The 23,748-nt window shown below is 38.2% G+C and overlaps 1 protein-coding gene across 1 annotated transcript in view; it reads right to left on the bottom strand.

The window, feature by feature from the left end:
* LOC110988295 (uncharacterized) overlaps nucleotides 1-23,748 on the bottom strand; it is a 128,192-nt gene that overhangs the window by 89,455 nt on the left and 14,989 nt on the right. The window lies entirely within an intron of this gene.

Raw genomic sequence — 23,748 nt, 5'->3', positions numbered from 1 at the left:
GGTGTGCACAAGGAACAACCGCTGCCAAATTGAAAGGAGTAGGCAAAACCTTCACACTTCTTTCCAGAATATCTCTCTAACTACAACGAATGTGGATATGAAACTTATATCACTGTATAGAAAAACATGTGAGCTGTCTGAAATTTTAAAGATGGCCGAGTTTAGAGCATTTTCAAGTCTATTATGAAGGGATATAGGCAGCAATGTATACGCGTGAAGTTAGAATCAAAGGTGTTCACAAGGCAAGCAGAAGAACTAAAATTTAATAGTTCTTTAGAGAATATCTCTCTAACTTCAACAAATGCGGATGTGAAACTTATATCACTGGATGGAGGGACATGTGAACTATTCAAAAATACAAAGATTGCCAGATTTGGAGCATTAACAAGTCTTTTATGGCGGGATATAGGGAGCAAAGTATGTGCAGGAAGGTTGAATCCAAGGTGTGCACAAGGAACAACCGCTGCCAAATTAAAAGGAGTAGGCAAAAACTTCACACTTCTTTCCAGAATATCTCTCTAACTGCAACGAATGTGGATGCCAAACTTATATAACTGGATAGAATAACATGTGAACTACCCAAAAGTTCAAAGGTTGCCGGATTTGGAGCATTATCAAGTCTTTTATTAAGGAATATACGGAGCAATGTATGTGAAGGAAGTTTGAATCCAAAAAATTCACAAGGCAAGCAACAGGACAAAAACTTAACAAGTCTTTCGAGAATATCTCTCTAACTACAACGAATGTGGATATGAAACTTATATCACTGGATAGAGGAATATGTGAGCTTTTTGAAAATGCAACAATTGCCGAATTTGGAGCATTTTCAAGTCTAGTATGAGGGGATATAGAGAGCAATGTATGCACGGGAAGTTAGAATCCAAAGTCTTCACATGGAGAGCAACAGGACAAAAACTTAACAATTCTTTCGAAAATAGCTCTCTAACTACATCGAATGTGGATGTGAAACTTATACCACTTGATGGACGAACATGTGAACTATTCAAAGATGCAAAGATTGCCAGATTTGGACCATTATCAAGTCTTTTATGGAGGGATATCTTGAGCAATGTATGTGCAGGAAGGTTGAATCCAAGGTGTGCACAAGGAACAACCGCTGCCAAATTGAAAGGAGTAGGCAAAAACTTCACACTTCTTTCCAGAATATCTCTCTAACTGCAACGAATGTGGATGCCAAACTTATATAACTGGATAGAATAACATGTAAACTACCCAAAAGTTCAAAGATTGCCGAATTTCGAGCATTTTCAAGTCTAGTATGAAGGGATATAGGGAGCAATGTATGCGCGGGAAGTTAGAATCCAAAGTGCTCACATGGCAAGCAACAGGACAAAAACTTAACAATTCTTTCCAGAATATCTCTCTAACTTCAACGAATGCGGATGTGAAACTTATATCACTGGATAGAATAACATATGAACTATTTAAAATGCAAAGATTACCGATTTTGAAACATTTTCAAGTCTAGTATGAAGGGATATAGGGAGCAATGTATGCGCGGGAAGTTAGAATACAAAGTGTTCACAAGGCAAGCAGCAGGACAGAAACGTAACAAATCTTTCGAGAATATCTCTCTAACTACAACGAATGTGGATATGAAACTTATACCACTGGATAGAGGGACATGTGAACTATTCAAAAATGCAAAGAATGCCGGATTTGGACCATTATAAAGTCTTTTATGGAGGAATATACTGAGCAATGTATGTGCAGGAAGGTTGAATCCAAGGTGTGCACAAAGAACAACCGCTGCCAAATTGAAAGGAGTAGGCAAAAACTATACACTTCTTTCCAGAATATCTCTCTAACTACAACGAATGTGGATATGAAACTTATATCACTGCATAGAGGAACATGTGAGTTGTCTGAAATTCAAAGATGGCCGAGTTTAGAGCATTTTCAAGTCTATTATGAAGGGATATAGGCAGCAATGTATGCGCGGGAAGTTAGAATCCAAAGTGTTCACAAGGCAAGCAGAATAACTAAAACTTAATAGTTCTTTAGAGAATATCTCTCTAACTTCAACGAATGCGGATGTGAAACTTATATGACTGGATGGAGGGACATGTGAATTATTCCAAAATACAAAGATTGCCAGATTTGGAGCATTAACAAGTCTTTTATGGCGGGATATAGGGAGCAAAGTATGTGCAGGAAGGTTGAATCCAAGGTGTGCACAAGGAACAACCGCTGCCAAATTGAAAGGAGTAGGCAACAACTTCACACTTCTTTCCAGAATATCTCTCTAACTACAACAAATGTGGATATGAAACTGATATCACTGCATAGAGGAACATGTGAACTGTCTGAAATTTTAAAGATGACTGAGTTTAGAGCATTTTCAAGTCTATTATGAAGGGATATAGGCAGCAATGTATGCGCGGGAAGTTAGAATCCAAAGTGTTCACAAGGCAAGAGGAAGGACAAAACTTAACAATTCTTTCGAGAATATCTCTAACTACAACGAATGTGGATGTGAAACTTATATCAATGGATAGAGGGCCATGTGAACTATTCAAAAATGCAATATTGCCGGATTTGGACCATTATCAAGTCTTTTATGCAGGGATATAATGAGCAATGTTTGCGCAGGGAGGTTGAATCCAAGGTGTGCACAAGGAACAACCGCTGCCAAATTGAAAGGAGTAGGCAAAAACTTCACACTTCTTTCCAGAATATCTCTCTAACTACAACGAATGTGGATATGAAACTTATATCACTGCATAAAAAAACATGTGAGCTGTCTGAAATTTTAAAGATGGCCGAGTTTAGAGCATTTTCAAGTCTATTATGAAGGGATATAGGCAGCAATGTATGCGCGGGAAGTTAGAATCCAAAGTGTTCACAAGGCAGGCAGCAGGACAAAACTTAACAATTCTTTCGAGAATATCTCTCTAACTACAACGAATGTGGATGTGAAACTTATATAACTGGATAGAGGGACATGTGAACTATTCAAAAAAGCAATATTGCCGGATTTGGACCATTATCAAGTCTTTTATGCAGCTATATAGTGAGCAATGTTTGCACAGGAAGGTTGAATCCAAGGTGTGCACAAGGAACAACCGCTGCCAAATTGAAAGGAGTAGGCAAAAACTTCACACTTCTTTCCAGAATATCTCTCTAACTGCAATGAATGTGGATGCCAAACTTATATAACTGGCTATAATAACATGTGAACTACCCAAAAGTTCAAAGGTTGCCGGATTTGGAGCATTATCGAGTCTTTTATTGAGGAAAATACGGAGCAATGTATGTGAAGGAAGTTTGAATCAAGGTGTTCACAACGCAAGCAAAAGGACAAAAACTTAACAATTCTTTCGAGAATATCTCTCTAACTTCACCGAATGTGGATATGAAACTTATATCACTGGATGCAGGGACATATGAACTATTCACAAATGCAAAGATTGCCGGATTTGGATCATTATCAAGTCTTTATGGAGGGATATAGGGAGCAATGTATGCGCAGGAAGTTAGAATCCAAAGTGTTCACATGGCAAGCAAGAGGACAAAAACTTAACAATTCTTTCGAAAATAGCTCTCTAACTACATCGAATGTGGAAGTAAAACTTATACCACTTGATGGAGGAACATGTGAACTATTCAAAGATGCAAAGATTGCCGGATTTAGACCATTATCAAGTCTTTTATGGAGGGATATCTTGAGCAATGTATGTGCAGGAAGGTTGAATCCAAGGTGTGCACAAGGAACAACCGCTGCCAAATTGAAAGGAGTAGGCAAAAACTTCACACTTCTTTCCAGAATATCTCTCTACCTACAACGAATGTGGATATGAAACTTATATCACTGGATAGAAAAACATGTGAGCTGTCTGAAAATGCAACAATTGCCGAATTTGGAGCATTTTCAAAGCAAGTATGAGGGGATATAGAGAGCAATGTATGCACGGGAAGTTAGAATCCAAAGTCTTCAAAAGGCAAGCAACAGGACAAAAACGTAACAAATCTTTCGAAAATATCTCTCTAACTACAACAAATGTGGATATGAAACTTATACCACTGGATAGAGGGACATGTGAACTATTCAAAAATGCAAAGAATGCCGGATTTGGACCATTATAAAGTCTTTTATGGAGGAATATACTGAGCAATGTATGTGCAGGAAGGTTGAATCCAAGGTGTGCATAAGGAACAACCGCTGCCAAATTGAAAGGAGTAGGCAAAAACTTCACACTTCTTTCCAGAATATCTCTCTAACTACAACGAATGTGGATATGAAACTTATATCACTGCATAGAAAAACATGTGAGCTGTCTGAAATTTTAAAGATGGCCGAGTTTAGAGCATTTTCAAGTCTATTATGAAGGGATATAGGCAGCAATGTATGCGCGGGAAGTTAGAATCCAAAGTGTTCACAAGGCAGGCAGCAGGACAAAACTTAACAATTCTTTCGAAAATATCTCTCTAACTACAACGAATGTGGATGTGAAACTTATATAACTGGATAGAGGGACATGTGAACTATTCAAAAAAGCAATATTGCCGGATTTGGACCATTATCAAGTCTTTTATGCAGGGATATAATGAGCAATGTTTGCGCAGAAAGGTTGAATCCAAGGTGTGCACAAGGAACAACCGCTGCCAAATTGAAAGGAGTAGGCAAAAACTTCACACTTCTTTCCAGAATATCTCTCTAACTGCAACGAATGTGGATGCCAAACTTATATAACTGGATAAAATAACATGTGAACTACCCAAAAGTTCAAAGGTTGCCGGATTTGGAGCATTATCGAGTCTTTTATTGAGGAATATACGGAGCAATGTATATGAAGGAAGTTTGAATCCAAGGTGTTCACAACGCAAGCAAAAGGACAAAAACTTAACAATTCTTTCGAGAATATCTCTCTAACTTCACCGAATGTGGATATGAAACTTATATCACTGGATGCAGGGACATGTGAACTATTCACAAATGCAAAGATTGCCGGATTTGGACCCTTATCAAGTCTTTATGGAGGGATATAGGGAGCAATGTATGCGCGGGAAGTTAGAAAAATAAGTGTTCACAAGGCAAGCCGCAGGACAAAAACGTAACAAATCTTTCGAGAATATCTCTCTAACTACAACGAATGTGGATGTGAAACTTATACCACTGGCAGGAAGGACATGTGAACTATTCAAAAATGCAAAGATTGCCGGATTTGGACCATTATCAAGTCTTTATGGAGGGATATAGGGAGCAATGTATGCGCGGGAAGTTAGAATCCAAAGTGTTCACAAGGCAAGCAACAGGACAAAAACTTATCAATTCTTTCGAAAATATCTCTCTAACTACATCGAACGTGGATGTGAAACTTGTACCACTGGATGGAGGGACATGTGAACTATTCAAAAATGCAAAGAATGCCGGATTCGGACCATTATCAAGTCTTTTATGGAGGGATATACTGAGAAATGTATGTGCAGGAAGGTTGAATCCAAGGTGTGCACAAGGAACAACCGCTGCCAAATTGAAAGGAGTAGGCAAAAACGTCACACTTCTTTCCAGAATATCTCTCTAACTGCAACGAATGCGGATGTGAAACTTATATCACTGGATAGAATAAAATATGAACTATTCAAAAATGCAAAGATTGCCGGATTTGGAGCATTTTCAAGTCTAGTATGAAGGGATATAGGGAGCAATGTATGCGCGGGAAGTTAGAATCCAAAGTGTTCACAAGGCAAGCAACAGGACAAAAACTTAACAATTCTTTCCAGAATATCTCTCTAACTGCAACGAATGCGGATGTGAAACTTATATCACTGGATAGAATAACATATGAACTATTTAAAAATGCAACGATTACCGATTTTGGAGCATTTTCAAGTTTAGTATGCAGGGATATAGGGAGCAATGTATGCGCGGGAAGTTAGAAAAATAAGTGTTCACAAGGCAAGCCGCAGGACAAAAACGTAACAAATCTTTCGAGAATATCTCTCTAACTACAACGAATGTGGATATGAAACTTATACCACTGGATAGAGGGACATGTGAACTATTCAAAAATGCAAAGAATGCCGGATTTGGACCATTATCAAGTCTTTTATGGAGGGATATACTGAGCAATGTATGTGCAGGAAGGTTGAATCCAAGGTGTGCACAAGGAACAACCGCTGCCAAATTGAAAGGAGTAGGCAAAAACTTCACACTTCTTTCCAGAATATCTCTCTCACTACAACGAATGTGGATATGAAACTTATAACACTGCATAGACGAACATGTGAGCTGTCTGAAATTTTAAAGATGGCCGAGTTTAGAGCATTTTCAAGTCCATTATGAAGGGATATAGGCAGCAATGTATGCGCTGGAAGTTAGAATCCAAAGTGTTCACAAGGCAAGCAGAAGAACAAAAACTTAACAGTTATTTAGAGAATATCTCTCTAACTTCAACGAATGTGAATATGAAACTTATATCACTGGATAGAATAGCATATGAACTATTCAAAAATGCAAAGATTGCCGGATTTGGAGCATTTTCAAGTCTAGTATGAAGGGATATAGGGAGCAATGTATGCGCGGGAAGTTAGAATCCTAAGTGTTCACAAGGCAAGCAACAGGACAAAAACTTAACAATTCTTTCCAGAATATCTCTCTAACTGCAACGAATGCGGATGTGAAACTTGTACCACTGGATAGAATAACATATGAACTATTTAAAAATGCAAAGATTACCGATTTTGGAGCATTAACAAGTCTTTTATGGCGGGATATAGGGAGCAAAGTATGTGCAGGAAGGTTGAATCCAAGGTGTGCACAAGGAACAACTGCTGCCAAATTGAAAGGAGTAGGCAGAAATTTCACACTTCTTTCCAGAATATCTCTCTAACTACAACGAATGTGGATATGAAACTTATATCACTGCATAGAGGAACATGTGAGCTTTCTGAAAATGCAAAGATAGCCGAATTTCGAGCATTTACAAGTATAGTATGAGGGGACATAGAGAGCAATGTATGCACGGAAAGTTAGAATCCAAAGTCTTCACAAGGCAAGCAGCAGGACAAAAACTTAACAATTCTTTCGAGAATATCTCTCTAACTACAACGAATGTGGATATGAAACTTATACCACTGGATAGAGGGACATGTGAACTATTCAAAAATGCAAAGAATGCCGGATTTGGGCCATTATCAAGTCTTTTATGGAGGGATATACTGAGCAATGTATGTGCAGGAAGGTTGAATCCAAGGTGTGCACAAGGAACAACCGCTGCCAAATTGAAAGGAGTAGGCAAAAACTTCACACTTCTTTCCAGAATATCTCTCTAACTACAACGAATGTGGATATGAAACTTATAACACTGCATAGACGAACATGTGAGCTGTCTGAAATTTTAAAGATGGCCGAGTTTAGAGCATTTTCAAGTCTATTATGAAGGGATATAGGCAGCAATGTATGCGCTGGAAGTTAGAATCCAAAGTGTTCACAAGGCAAGCAGAAGAACAAAAACTTAACAGTTATTTAGAGAATATCTCTCTAACTTCAACGAATGCAGATGTGAAACTTATATCACTGGATAGAATAGCATATGAACTATTCAAAAATGCAAAGATTGCCGGATTTGGAGCATTTTTAAGTCTAGTATGAAGGGATATAGGGAGCAATGTATGCGCGGGAAGTTACAATCCTAAGTGTTCACAAGGCAAGCAACAGGACAAAAACTTAACAATTCTTTCCAGAATATCTCTCTAACTGCAACGAATGCGGATGTGAAACTTATATCACTGGATAGAATAACATATGAACTATTTAAAAATGCAAAGATTACCGATTTTGGAGCATTAACAAGTCTTTTATGGCGGGATATAGGGAGCAAAGTATGTGCAGGAAGGTTGAATCCAAGGTGTGCACAAGGAACAACCGCTGCCACATTGAAAGGAGTAGGCAAAAACTTCACACTTCTTTCCAGAATATCTCTCTAACTACAACGAATGTGGATATGAAACTTATATCACTGCATAGAGGAACATGTGAACTGTCTGAAATTTTAAAGATGACCGAGTTTAGAGCATTTTCAAGTCCTATTATGAAGGGATATAGGCAGCAATGTATGCGCCGGAAGTTACAATCCAAACTGTTCACAAGGCAAGCAGAAGAAAAAAAACTTAATAGTTCTTTAGAGAATATCTCTCTAACTTCAACGAATGCAGATGTGAAACTTATATCACTGGATGGAGGGACATGTGAACTATTCAAAAATACAAAGATTGCCAGATTTGGAGCATTAACAAGTCTTTTATGGTGGGATATAGGGAACAAAGTATGTGAAGGAAGGTTGAATCCAAGGTGTACACAAGGAACAACCGCTGCCACATTGAAAGGAGTAGGCAAAAACTTCACACTTCTTTCCAGAATATCTCTCTAACTACAACGAATGTGGATATGAAACTTATATCACTGCATAGAGGAACATGTGAACTGTGTGAAATTTTAAAGATGACCGAGTTTAGAGCATTTTCAAGTCTATTATGAAGGGATATAGGCAGCAATGTATGCGCCGGAAGTTAGAATCCAAAGTGTTCACAAGGCAAGCAGAAGAACAAAAACTTAATAGTTCTTTAGAGAATATCTCTCTAACTTCAACGAATGTGAATATGAAACTTATATCACTGGATGCAGGGACATGTGAACTATTCAAAAATGCAAAGATTGCCGGATTTGGACCATTATCAAGTCTTTATGTAGGGATATAGGGAGCAATGTATGCGCGGGAAGTTAGAATCCAAAGTCTTCACAAGGCAAGCAACAGGACAAAAACTTAACAATTCTTTCGAAAATATCTCTCTAACTACATCGAACGTGGATGTGAAACTTGTACCACTGGATAGACGAACAGGTGAACTATTCAAAGATGCAAAGATTGCCGGATTTGGACCATTATCAAGTCTTTTATGGAGGGATATACTGAGCAATGTATGTGCAGGAAGGTTGAATCCAAGGTGTGCACAAGGAACAACTGCTGCCAAATTGAAAGGAGTAGGCAGAAATTTCACACTTCTTTCCAGAATATCTCTCTAACTACAACGAATGTGGATATGAAACTTATATCACTGGATAGAGGAACATGTGAGCTTTCTGAAAATGCAAAGATAGCCGAATTCGAGCATTTACAAGTATAGTATGAGGGGACATAGAGAGCAATGTATGCACGGAAAGTTAGAATCCAAAGTCTTCACAAGGCAAGCAGCAGGACAAAAACTTAACAATTCTTTCGAGAATATCTCTCTAACTACAACGAATGTGGATATGAAACTTATACCACTGGATAGAGGGACATGTGAACTATTCAAAAATGCAAAGAATGCCGGATTTGGGCCATTATAAAGTCTTTTATGGAGGGATATACTGAGCAATGTATGTGCAGGAAGGTTGAATCCAAGGTGTGCACAAGGAACAACCGCTGCCAAATTGAAAGGAGTAGGCAAAAACTTCACACTTCTTTCCAGAATATCTCTCTAACTACAAGGAATGTGGATATGAAACTTATAACACTGCATAGACGAACATGTGAGCTGTCTGAAATTTTAAAGATGGCCGAGTTTAGAGCATTTTCAAGTCTATTATGAAGGGATATAGGCAGCAATGTATGCGCTGGAAGTTAGAATCCAAAGTGTTCACAAGGCAAGCAGAAGAACAAAAACTTAACAGTTATTTAGAGAATATCTCTCTAACTTCAACGAATGCAGATGTGAAACTTATATCACTGGATAGAATAACATATGAACTATTAAAAAATGCAAAGATTGCCGGATTTGGAGCATTTTCAAGTCTAGTATGAAGGGATATAGGGAGCAATGTATGCGCGGGAAGTTACAATCCTAAGTGTTCACAAGGCAAGCAACAGGACAAAAACTTAACAATTCTTTCCAGAATATCTCTCTAACTGCAACGAATGCGGATGTGAAACTTATATCACTGGATAGAATAACATATGAACTATTTAAAAATGCAAAGATTACCGATTTTGGAGCATTAACAAGTCTTTTATGGCGGGATATAGGGAGCAAAGTATGTGCAGGAAGGTTGAATCCAAGGTGTGCACAAGGAACAACCGCTGCCAAATTGAAAGGAGTAGGCAAAAACTTCACACTTCTTTCCAGAATATCTCTCTAACTACAACGAATGTGGATATGAAACTTATATCACTGCATAGAGGAACATGTGAACTGTCTGAAATTTTAAAGATGACCGAGTTTAGAGCATTTTCAAGTCTATTATGAAGGGGATATAGGCAGCAATGTATGCGCCGGAAGTTACAATCCAAAGTGTTCACAAGGCAAGCAGAAGAAAAAAAACTTAATAGTTCTTTAGAGAATATCTCTCTAACTTCAACGAATGCAGATGTGAAACTTATATCACTGGATGGAGGGACATGTGAACTATTCAAAAATACAAAGATTGCCAGATTTGGAGCATTAACAAGTCTTTTATGGTGGGATATAGGGAACAAAGTATGTGAAGGAAGGTTGAATCCAAGGTGTACACAAGGAACAACCGCTGCCACATTGAAAGGAGTAGGCAAAAACTTCACACTTCTTTCCAGAATATCTCTCTAACTACAACGAATGTGGATATGAAACTTATATCACTGCATAGAGGAACATGTGAACTGTCTGAAATTTTAAAGATGACCGAGTTTAGAGCATTTTCAAGTCTATTATGAAGGGATATAGGCAGCAATGTATGCGCCGGAAGTTACAATCCAAACTGTTCACAAGGCAAGCAGAAGAAAAAAAACTTAATAGTTCTTTAGAGAATATCTCTCTAACTTCAACGAATGCAGATGTGAAACTTATATCACTGGATGGAGGGACATGTGAACTATTCAAAAATACAAAGATTGCCAGATTTGGAGCATTAACAAGTCTTTTATGGTGGGATATAGGGAACAAAGTATGTGAAGGAAGGTTGAATCCAAGGTGTACACAAGGAACAACCGCTGCCACATTGAAAGGAGTAGGCAAAAACTTCACACTTCTTTCCAGAATATCTCTCTAACTACAACGAATGTGGATATGAAACTTATATCACTGCATAGAGGAACATGTGAACTGTCTGAAATTTTAAAGATGACCGAGTTTAGAGCATTTTCAAGTCTATTATGAAGGGATATAGGCAGCAATGTATGCGCCGGAAGTTAGAATCCAAAGTGTTCACAAGGCAAGCAGAAGAACAAAAACTTAATAGTTCTTTAGAGAATATCTCTCTAACTTCAACGAATGTGAATATGAAACTTATATCACTGGATGCAGGGACATGTGAACTATTCAAAAATGCAAAGATTGCCGGATTTGGACCATTATCAAGTCTTTATGTAGGGATATAGGGAGCAATGTATGCGCGGGAAGTTAGAATCCAAAGTCTTCACAAGGCAAGCAACAGGACAAAAACTTAACAATTCTTTCAAAAATATCTCTCTAACTACATCGAACGTGGATGTGAAACTTGTACCACTGGATAGACGAACAGGTGAACTATTCAAAGATGCAAAGATTGCCGGATTTGGACCATTATCAAGTCTTTTATGGAGGGATATACTGAGCAATGTATGTGCAGGAAGGTTGAATCCAAGGTGTGCACAAGGAACAACTGCTGCCAAATTGAAAGGAGTAGGCAGAAATTTCACACTTCTTTCCAGAATATCTCTCTAACTACAACGAATGTGGATATGAAACTTATATCACTGGATAGAGGAACATGTGAGCTTTCTGAAAATGCAAAGATAGCCGAATTTCGAGCATTTACAAGTATAGTATGAGGGGACATAGAGAGCAATGTATGCACGGAAAGTTAGAATCCAAAGTCTTCACAAGGCAAGCAGCAGGACAAAAACTTAACAATTCTTTCGAGAATATCTCTCTAACTACAACGAATGTGGATATGAAACTTATACCACTGGATAGAGGGACATGTGAACTATTCAAAAATGCAAAGAATGCCGGATTTGGGCCATTATCAAGTCTTTTATGGAGGGATATACTGAGCAATGTATGTGCAGGAAGGTTGAATCCAAGGTGTGCACAAGGAACAACCGCTGCCAAATTGAAAGGAGTAGGCAAAAACTTCACACTTCTTTCCAGAATATCTCTCTAACTACAACGAATTGTGGATATGAAACTTATAACACTGCATAGACGAACATGTGAGCTGTCTGAAATTTTAAAGATGGCCGAGTTTAGAGCATTTTCAAGTCTATTATGAAGGGATATAGGCAGCAATGTATGCGCTGGAAGTTAGAATCCAAAGTGTTCACAAGGCAAGCAGAAGAACAAAAACTTAACAGTTATTTAGAGAATATCTCTCTAACTTCAACGAATGCGGATGTGAAAATTATATCACTGGATAGAATAACATATGAACTATTCAAAAATGCAAAGATTGCCGGATTTGGAGCATTTTCAAGTCTAGTATGAAGGGATATAGGGAGCAATGTATGCGCGGGAAGTTACAATCCTAAGTGTTCACAAGGCAAGCAACAGGACAAAAACTTAACAATTCTTTCCAGAATATCTCTCTAACTGCAACGAATGCGGATGTGAAACTTATATCACTGGATAGAATAACATATGAACTATTTAAAAATGCAAAGATTACCGATTTTGGAGCATTAACAAGTCTTTTATGGCGGGATATAGGGAGCAAAGTATGTGCAGGAAGGTTGAATCCAAGGTGTGCACAAGGAACAACCGCTGCCAAATTGAAAGGAGTAGGCAAAAACTTCACACTTCTTTCCAGAATATCTCTCTAACTACAACGAATGTGGATATGAAACTTATATCACTGCATAGAGGAACATGTGAACTGTCTGAAATTTTAAAGATGACCGAGTTTAGAGCATTTTCAAGTCTATTATGAAGGGATATAGGCAGCAATGTATGCGCCGGAAGTTACAATCCAAAGTGTTCACAAGGCAAGCAGAAGAAAAAAAACTTAATAGTTCTTTAGAGAATATCTCTCTAACTTCAACGAATGCAGATGTGAAACTTATATCACTGGATGGAGGGACATGTGAACTATTCAAAAATACAAAGATTGCCAGATTTGGAGCATTAACAAGTCTTTTATGGTGGGATATAGGGAACAAAGTATGTGAAGGAAGGTTGAATCCAAGGTGTACACAAGGAACAACCGCTGCCACATTGAAAGGAGTAGGCAAAAACTTCACACTTCTTTCCAGAATATCTCTCTAACTACAACGAATGTGGATATGAAACTTATATCACTGCATAGAGGAACATGTGAACTGTCTGAAATTTTAAGGATGACCGAGTTGTAGAGCATTTTCAAGTCTATTATGAAGGGATATAGGCAGCAATGTATGCGCGGGAAGGTTGAATCCAAGGTGTGCACAAGGAACAACCGCTGCCAAATTGAAAGAAGTAGCAAAAACTATACACTTCTTTCCAGAATATTTCTCTAACTACAACCAATGTGGATATGAAACTTATATCACTGCATAGAGGAACATTTGAGCTGTCTGAAATTTTAAAGATGACCGAGTTTAGAGCATTTTCAAGTCTATTATGAAGGGATATAGGCAGCAATGTATGCGCCGGAAGTTAGAATCCAAAGTGTTCACAAGGCAAGCAGAAGAACAAAAACTTAATAGTTCTTTAGAGAATATCTCTCTAACTTCAACGAATGCGGATGTGAAACTTATATCACTGGATTGAGGGACATGTGAACTATTCAAAAATACAAAGATTGCCAGATTTGGAGCATTAACAAGTCTTTTATGGCGGGATATAGGGAGCAAAGTATGTGCAGGAAGGTTGAATCCAAGCTGTGCACAAGGAACAACCGCTGCCAAATTGAAAGGAGTAGGCAAAAACTTCAACCTTCTTTCCAGAATATCTCTCTAACTACAACGAATGTGGATATGAAACTTATATCACTGCATAGAGGAGCATGTGAACTGTCTGAAATTTTAAAGATGACCGAGTTTAGAGCATTTTCAAGTCTATTATGAAGGGATATAGGCAGCAATGTATGCGCCGGAAGTTAAAATCCAAAGTGTTCACAAGGCAGGCAGCAGGACAAAACTTAACAATTCTTTCGAAAATATCTCTCTAACTACAACGAATGTGGATGTGAAACTTATATAACTGGATAGAGGGACATGTGAACTATTCAAAAATGCAATATTGCCGGATTTGGACCATTATCAAGTCTTTTATGGAGGGATATAATGAGCAATGTATGCGCAGGAAGGTTGAATCCAAGGTGTGCACAAGGAACAACCGCTGCCAAATTGAAAGGAGTAGGCAAAAACTTCACACTTCTTTCCAGAATATCTCTCTAACTGCAACGAATGTGGATGCCAAACTTATATAACTGGATAGAATAACATGTGAACTACCCAAAAGTTCAAAGGTTGCCGGATTTGGAGCATTATCAAGTCTTTTATTAAGGAATATACGGAGCAATGTATGTGAAGGAAGTTTGAATCCAAAAAGTTCACAAGGCAAGCAACAGGACAAAAACTTAACAAGTCTTTCGAGAATATCTCTCTAACTTCACCGAATGTGGATGTGAAACTTATATCACTGGATGGAAGGACATGTGAACTATTCACAAATGCAAAGATTGCCGGATTTGGACCATTATCAAGTCTTTATGGGGGGATGTAGGAGGCCATGTATGCGCGGGAAGTTAGAATCCAAAGTGTTCACAAGGCAAGCAGCAGGACAAAAACGTAACAAATCTTTCGAGAATATCTCTCTAACTACAACAAATGTGGATGTGAAACTTATACCACTGGCAGGAAGGACATGTGAACTATTCAAAAATGCAAAGATTGCCGGATTTGGACCATTATCAAGTCTTTATGTAGGGATATAGGGAGCAATGTATGCGCGGGAAGTTAGAATCCAAAGTGTTCACAAGGCAAGCAACAGGACAAAAACTTATCAATTCTTTCGAAAATATCTCTCTAACTACATCGAACGTGGATGTGAAACTTGTACCACTGGATGGAGGGACATGTGAACTATTCAAAAATGCAAAGAATGCCGGATTTGGACCATTATCAAGTTTTTTATGGAGGGATATACTGAGCAATGTATGTGCAGGAAGGTTGAATCCAAGGTGTGCACAAGGAACAACCGCTGCCAAATTGAAAGGAGTAGGCAAAAACGTCACACTTCTTTCCAGAATATCTCTCTAACTGCAACGAATGCAGATGTGAAACTTATATCACTGGATAGAATAACATATGAACTATTCAAAAATGCAAAGATTGCCGGATTTGGAGCATTTTCAAGTCTAGTATGAAGGGATATAGGGAGCAATGTTTGCGCGGGAAGTTAGAATCCAAAGTGTTCACAAGGCAAGCAACAGGACAAAAACTTAACAATTCTTTCCAGAATATCTCTCTAACTGCAACGAATCCGGATGTGAAACTTATATCACTGGATAGAATAACATATGAACTATTTAAAAATGCAACGATTACCGATTTTGGAGCATTTTCAAGTTTAGTATGCAGGGATATAGGGAGCAATGTATGCGCGGGAAGTTAGAATCCAAAGTCTTCACAAGGCAAGCCGCAGGACAAAAACGTAACAAATCTTTCGAGAATATCTCTCTAACTACAACGAATGTGGATATGAAACTTATACCACTGGATAGAGGGACATGTGAACTATTCAAAAATGCAAAGAATGCCGGATTTGGACCATTATCAAGTCTTTTATGGAGGGATATACTGAGCAATGTATGTGCAGGAAGGTTGAATCCAAGGTGTGCACAAGGAACAACCGCTGCCAAATTAAAAGGAGTAGGCAAAAACTTCACACTTCTTTCCAGAATATCTCTCTAACTACAACGAATGTGGATATGAAACTTATAACACTGCATAGACGAACATGTGAGCTGTCTGAAATTTTAAAGATGGCCGAGTTTAGAGCATTTTCAAGTCTATTATGAAGGGATATAGGCAGCAATGTATGCGCTGGAAGTTAGAATCCAAAGTGTTCACAAGTCAAGCAGAAGAACAAAAACTTTACAGTTCTTTAGAAAATATCTCTCTAACTTCAACGAATGCGGATGTGAAACTTATATCAATGGATAGAATAACATATGATCTATTCAAAAATGCAAAGATTGCCGGATTTGGACCATTATCAAGTCTAGTACGAAGGGATAATAGGGAGCAATGTATGCGCGGGAAGTTACAATCCTAAGTGTTCACAAGGCAAGCAACAGGACAAAAACTTAACAATTCTTTCCAGAATATCTCTCTAACTGCAACGAATGCGGATGTGAAACTTATATCAATGGATAGAATAACATATGAACTATTTAAAAATGCAAAGATTACCGATTTTGGAGCATTAACAAGTCTTTTATGGCGGGATATAGGGAGCAAAGTATGTGCAGGAAGGTTGAATCCAAGGTGTGCACAAGGAACAACCGCTGCCAAATTGAAAGGAGTAGGCAAAAACTTCACACTTCTTTCTAGAATATCTCTCTAACTACAACGAATGTGGATATGAAACTTATATCACTGCATAGAGGAACATGTGAACTGTCTGAAATTTTAAAGATGACCGAGTTTAGAGCATTTTCAAGTCTATTATGAAGGGATATAGGCAGCAATGTATGCGCCGGAAGTTACAATCCAAAGTGTTCACAAGGCAAGCAGAAGAAAAAAAACTTAATAGTTCTTTAGAGAATATCTCTCTAACTTCAACGAATGCAGATGTGAAACTTATATCACTGGATGGAGGGACATGTGAACTATTCAAAAATACAAAGATTGCCAGATTTGGAGCATTAACAAGTCTTTTATGGTGGGATATAGGGAACAAAGTATGTGAAGGAAGGTTGAATCCAAGGTGTACACAAGGAACAACCGCTGCCACATTGAAAGGAGTAGGCAAAAACTTCACACTTCTTTCCAGAATATCTCTCTAACTACAACGAATGTGGATATGAAACTTATATCACTGCATAGAGGAACATGTGAACTGTCTGAAATTTTAAGGATGACCGAGTTTAGAGCATTTTCAAGTCTATTATGAAGGGATATAGGCAGCAATGTATGCGCGGGAAGGTTGAATCCAAGGTGTGCACAAGGAACAACCGCTGCCAAATTGAAAGAAGTAGGCAAAAACTATACACTTCTTTCCAGAATATTTCTCTAACTACAACCAATGTGGATATGAAACTTATATCACTGCATAGAGGAACATTTGAGCTGTCTGAAATTTTAAAGATGACCGAGTTTAGAGCATTTTCAAGTCTATTATGAAGGGATATAGGCAGCAATGTATGCGCCGGAAGTTAGAATCCAAAGTGTTCACAAGGCAAGCAGAAGAACAAAAACTTAATAGTTCTTTAGAGAATATCTCTCTAACTTCAACGAATGCGGATGTGAAACTTATATCACTGGATTGAGGGACATGTGAACTATTCAAAAATACAAAGATTGCCAGATTTGGAGCATTAACAAGTCTTTTATGGCGGGATATAGGGAGCAAAGTATGTGCAGGAAGGTTGAATCCAAGCTGTGCACAAGGAACAACCGCTGCCAAATTGAAAGGAGTAGGCAAAAACTTCAACCTTCTTTCCAGAATATCTCTCTAACTACAACGAATGTGGATATGAAACTTATATCACTGCATAGAGGAGCATGTGAACTGTCTGAAATTTTAAAGATGACCGAGTTTAGAGCATTTTCAAGTCTATTATGAAGGGATATAGGCAGCAATGTATGCGCCGGAAGTTAAAATCCAAAGTGTTCACAAGGCAGGCAGCAGGACAAAACTTAACAATTCTTTCGAAAATATCTCTCTAACTACAACGAATGTGGATGTGAAACTTATATAACTGGATAGAGGGACATGTGAACTATTCAAAAATGCAATATTGCCGGATTTGGACCATTATCAAGTCTTTTATGGAGGGATATAATGAGCAATGTATGCGCAGGAAGGTTGAATCCAAGGTGTGCACAAGGAACAACCGCTGCCAAATTGAAAGGAGTAGGCAAAAACTTCACACTTCTTTCCAGAATATCTCTCTAACTGCAACGAATGTGGATGCCAAACTTATATAACTGGATAGAATAACATGTGAACTACCCAAAAGTTCAAAGGTTGCCGGATTTGGAGCATTATCAAGTCTTTTATTAAGGAATATACGGAGCAATGTATGTGAAGGAAGTTTGAATCCAAAAAGTTCACAAGGCAAGCAACAGGACAAAAACTTAACAAGTCTTTCGAGAATATCTCTCTAACTTCACCGAATGTGGATGTGAAACTTATATCACTGGATGGAGGGACATGTGAACTATTCACAAATGCAAAGATTGCCGGATTTGGACCATTATCAAGTCTTTATGTAGGGATATAGGGAGCAATGTATGCGCTGGAAGTTAGAATCCAAAGTCTTCACAATGCAAGCAGCAGGACAAAAACGTAACAAATCTTTCGAGAATATCTCTCTAACTACAACAAATGTGGATGTGAAACTTATACCACTGGCAGGAAGGACATGTGAACTATTCAAAAATGCAAAGATTGCCGGATTTGGACCATTATCAAGTCTTTATGTAGGGATATAGGGAGCAATGTATGCGCGGGAAGTTAGAATCCAAAGTGTTCACAAGGCAAGCAACAGGACAAAAACTTATCAATTCTTTCGAAAATATCTCTCTAACTACATCGAACGTGGATGTGAAACTTGTACCACTGGATGGAGGGACATGTGAACTATTCAAAAATGCAAAGAATGCCGGATTTGGACCATTATCAAGTTTTTTATGGAGGGATATACTGAGCAATGTATGTGCAGGAAGGTTGAATCCAAGGTGTGCACAAGGAACAACCGCTGCCAAATTGAAAGGAGTAGGCAAAAACGTCACACTTCTTTCCAGAATATCTCTCTAACTGCAACGAATGCAGATGTGAAACTTATATCACTGGATAGAATAACATATGAACTATTCAAAAATGCAAAGATTGCCGGATTTGGAGCATTTTCAAGTCTAGTATGAAGGGATATAGGGAGCAATGTTTGCGCGGGAAGTTAGAATCCAAAGTGTTCACAAGGCAAGCAACAGGACAAAAACTTAACAATTCTTTCCAGAATATCTCTCTAACTGCAACGAATCCGGATGTGAAACTTATATCACTGGATAGAATAACATATGAACTATTTAAAAATGCAACGATTACCGATTTTGGAGCATTTTCAAGTTTAGTATGCAGGGATATAGGGAGCAATGTATGCGCGGGAAGTTAGAATCCAAAGTCTTCACAAGGCAAGCCGCAGGACAAAAACGTAACAAATCTTTCGAGAATATCTCTCTAACTACAACGAATGTGGATATGAAACTTATACCACTGGATAGAGGGACATGTGAAACTATTCAAAAATGCAAAGAATGCCGGATTTGGACCATTATCAAGGTCTTTTATGGAGGGATATACTGAGCAATGTATGTGCAGGAAGGTTGAATCCAAGGTGTGCACAAGGAACAACCGCTGCCAAATTAAAAGGAGTAGGCAAAAACTTCACACTTCTTTCCAGAATATCTCTCTAACTACAACGAATGTGGATATGAAACTTATAACACTGCATAGACGAACATGTGAGCTGTCTGAAATTTTAAAGATGGCCGAGTTTAGAGCATTTTCAAGTCTATTATGAAGGGATATAGGCAGCAATGTATGCGCTGGAAGTTAGAATCCAAAGTGTTCACAAGGCAAGCAGAAGAACAAAAACTTAACAGTTATTTAGAGAATATCTCTCTAACTTCAACGAATGCAGATGTGAAACTTATATCACTGGATAGAATAACATATGAACTATTCAAAAATGCAAAGATTGCCGGATTTGGAGCATTTTCAAGTCTAGTACGAAGGGATATAGGGAGCAATGTATGCGCGGGAAGTTACAATCCTAAGTGTTCACAAGGCAAGCAACAGGACAAAAACTTAACAATTCTTTCCAGAATATCTCTCTAACTGCAACGAATGCGGATGTGAAACTTATATCACTGGATAGAATAACATATGAACTATTTAAAAATGCAAAGATTACCGATTTTGGAGCATTAACAAGTCTTTTATGGCGGGATATAGGGAGCAAAGTATGTGCAGGAAGGTTGAATCCAAGGTGTGCACAAGGAACAACCGCTGCCAAATTGAAAGGAGTAGGCAAAAACTTCACACTTCTTTCCAGAATATCTCTCTAACTACAACGAATGTGGATATGAAACTTATATCACTGCATAGAGGAACATGTGAACTGTCTGAAATTTTAAAGATGACCGAGTTTAGAGCATTTTCAAGTCTATTATGAAGGGATATAGGCAGCAATGTATGCGCCGGAAGTTACAATCCAAAGTGTTCACAAGGCAAGCAGAAGAAAAAAAACTTAATAGTTCTTTAGAGAATATCTCTCTAACTTCAACGAATGCAGATGTGAAACTTATATCACTGGATGGAGGGACATGTGAACTATTCAAAAATACAAAGATTGCCAGATTTGGAGCATTAACAAGTCTTTTATGGTGGGATATAGGGAACAAAGTATGTGAAGGAAGGTTGAATCCAAGGTGTACACAAGGAACAACCGCTGCCACATTGAAAGGAGTAGGCAAAAACTTCACACTTCTTTCCAGAATATCTCTCTAACTACAACGAATGTGGATATGAAACTTATATCACTGCATAGAGGAACATGTGAACTGTCTGAAATTTTAAGGATGACCGAGTTTAGAGCATTTTCAAGTCTATTATGAAGGGATATAGGCAGCAATGTATGCGCGGGAAGGTTGAATCCAAGGTGTGCACAAGGAACAACCGCTGCCAAATTGAAAGAAGTAGGCAAAAACTATACACTTCTTTCCAGAATATTTCTCTAACTACAACCAATGTGGATATGAAACTTATATCACTGCATAGAGGAACATTTGAGCTGTCTGAAATTTTAAAGATGACCGAGTTTAGAGCATTTTCAAGTCTATTATGAAGGGATATAGGCAGCAATGTATGCGCCGGAAGTTAGAATCCAAAGTGTTCACAAGGCAAGCAGAAGAACAAAAACTTAATAGTTCTTTAGAGAATATCTCTCTAACTTCAACGAATGCGGATGTGAAACTTATATCACTGGATTGAGGGACATGTGAACTATTCAAAAATACAAAGATTGCCAGATTTGGAGCATTAACAAGTCTTTTATGGCGGGATATAGGGAGCAAAGTATGTGCAGGAAGGTTGAATCCAAGCTGTGCACAAGGAACAACCGCTGCCAAATTGAAAGGAGTAGGCAAAAACTTCAACCTTCTTTCCAGAATATCTCTCTAACTACAACGAATGTGGATATGAAACTTATATCACTGCATAGAGGAGCATGTGAACTGTCTGAAATTTTAAAGATGACCGAGTTTAGAGCATTTTCAAGTCTATTATGAAGGGATATAGGCAGCAATGTATGCGCCGGAAGTTAAAATCCAAAGTGTTCACAAGGCAGGCAGCAGGACAAAACTTAACAATTCTTTCGAAAATATCTCTCTAACTACAACGAATGTGGATGTGAAACTTATATAACTGGATAGAGGGACATGTGAACTATTCAAAAATGCAATATTGCCGGATTTGGACCATTATCAAGTCTTTTATGGAGGGATATAATGAGCAATGTATGCGCAGGAAGGTTGAATCCAAGGTGTGCACAAGGAACAACCGCTGCCAAATTGAAAGGAGTAGGCAAAAACTTCACACTTCTTTCCAGAATATCTCTCTAACTGCAACGAATGTGGATGCCAAACTTATATAACTGGATAGAATAACATGTGAACTACCCAAAAGTTCAAAGGTTTGCCGGATTTGGAGCATTATCAAGTCTTTTATTAAGGAATATACGGAGCAATGTATGTGAAGGAAGTTTGAATCCAAAAAGTTCACAAGGCAAGCAACAGGACAAAAACTTAACAAGTCTTTCGAGAATATCTCTCTAACTTCACCGAATGTGGATGTGAAACTTATATCACTGGATGGAGGGACATGTGAACTATTCACAAATGCAAAGATTGCCGGATTTGGACCATTATCAAGTCTTTATGTAGGGATATAGGGAGCAATGTATGCGCTGGAAGTTAGAATCCAAAGTCTTCACAATGCAAGCAGCAGGACAAAAACGTAACAAATCTTTCGAGAATATCTCTCTAACTACAACAAATGTGGATGTGAAACTTATACCACTGGCAGGAAGGACATGTGAACTATTCAAAAATGCAAAGATTGCCGGATTTGGACCATTATCAAGTCTTTATGGAGGGATATAGGGAGCAATGTATGCGCGGGAAGTTAGAATCCAAAGTGTTCACAAGGCAAGCAACAGGACAAAAACTTATCAATTCTTTCGAAAATATCTCTCTAACTACATCGAACGTGGATGTGAAACTTGTACCACTGGATGGAGGGACATGTGAACTATTCAAAAATGCAAAGAATGCCGGATTTGGACCATTATCAAGTCTTTTATGGAGGGATATACTGAGCAATGTATGTGCAGGAAGGTTGAATCCAAGGTGTGCACAAGGAACAACCGCTGCCAAATTGAAAGGAGTAGGCAAAAACGTCACACTTCTTTCCAGAATATCTCTCTAACTTCAACGAATGCGGATGTGAAACTTATATCACTGGATAGAATAACATATGAACTATTCACAAATGCAAAGATTGCCGGATTTCGACCATTATCAAGTCTTTATGGAGGGATATAGGGAGCAATGTATGCGCGGGAAGTTAGAATCCAAAATGTTTCCAAGGCAAGCAACAGGACAAAAACTTAACAATTCTTTCCAGAATATCTCTCTAACTTCAACGAATGCGGATGTGAAACTTATATCACTGGATAGAATAACATATGAACTATTCAAAAATGCAAAGATTACCAATTTTGGAGCATTTTCAAGTCTAGTATGAAGGGATATAGGGAGCAATGTATGCGCCGGAAGTTAGAATCCAAAGTCTTCACAAGGCAAGCAGCAGGGCAAAAACGTAACAAATCTTTCGACAATATCTCTCTAACTAAAACGAATGTGGATATGAAACTTATACCACTGGATAAAGGAACATGTGAACTATTCAAAAATGCAAAGAATACCGGATTTGGACCATTATCAAGTCTTTTATGGAGGGATATACTGAGCAATGTATGTGCAGGAAGGTTGAATCCAAGGTGTGCACAAGGAACAACCGCTGCCAAATTAAAAGGAGTAGGCAAAAACTTCACACTTCTTTCCAGAATATCTCTCTAACTACAACGAATGTGGATATGAAACTTATAACACTGCATAGACGAACATGTGAGCTGTCTGAAATTTTAAAGATGGCCGAGTTTAGAGCATTTTCAAGTCTATTATGAAGGGATATAGGCAGCAATGTATGCGCTGGAAGTTAGAATCCAAAGTGTTCACAAGGCAAGCAGAAGAACAAAAACTTAACAGTTATTTAGAGAATATCTCTCTAACTTCAACGAATGCAGATGTGAAACTTATATCACTGGATAGAATAACATATGAACTATTCAAAAATGCAAAGATTGCCGGATTTGGAGCATTTTCAAGTCTAGTACGAAGGGATATAGGGAGCAATGTATGCGCGGGAAGTTACAATCCTAAGTGTTCACAAGGCAAGCAACAGGACAAAAACGTCACACTTCTTTCCAGAATATCTCTCTAACTGCAACGAATGCAGATGTGA

The sequence above is a fragment of the Acanthaster planci genome, linkage group LG03 (genome assembly GCF_054643075.1).
Source record: "Acanthaster planci isolate LZ-2023a linkage group LG03, COTS_SCS, whole genome shotgun sequence".
NCBI lineage: Eukaryota > Metazoa > Echinodermata > Asteroidea > Valvatida > Acanthasteridae > Acanthaster > Acanthaster planci.
Note: the sequence above shows the minus strand (reverse complement) of the source record. Positions and strands in the feature narration are given on the sequence as shown.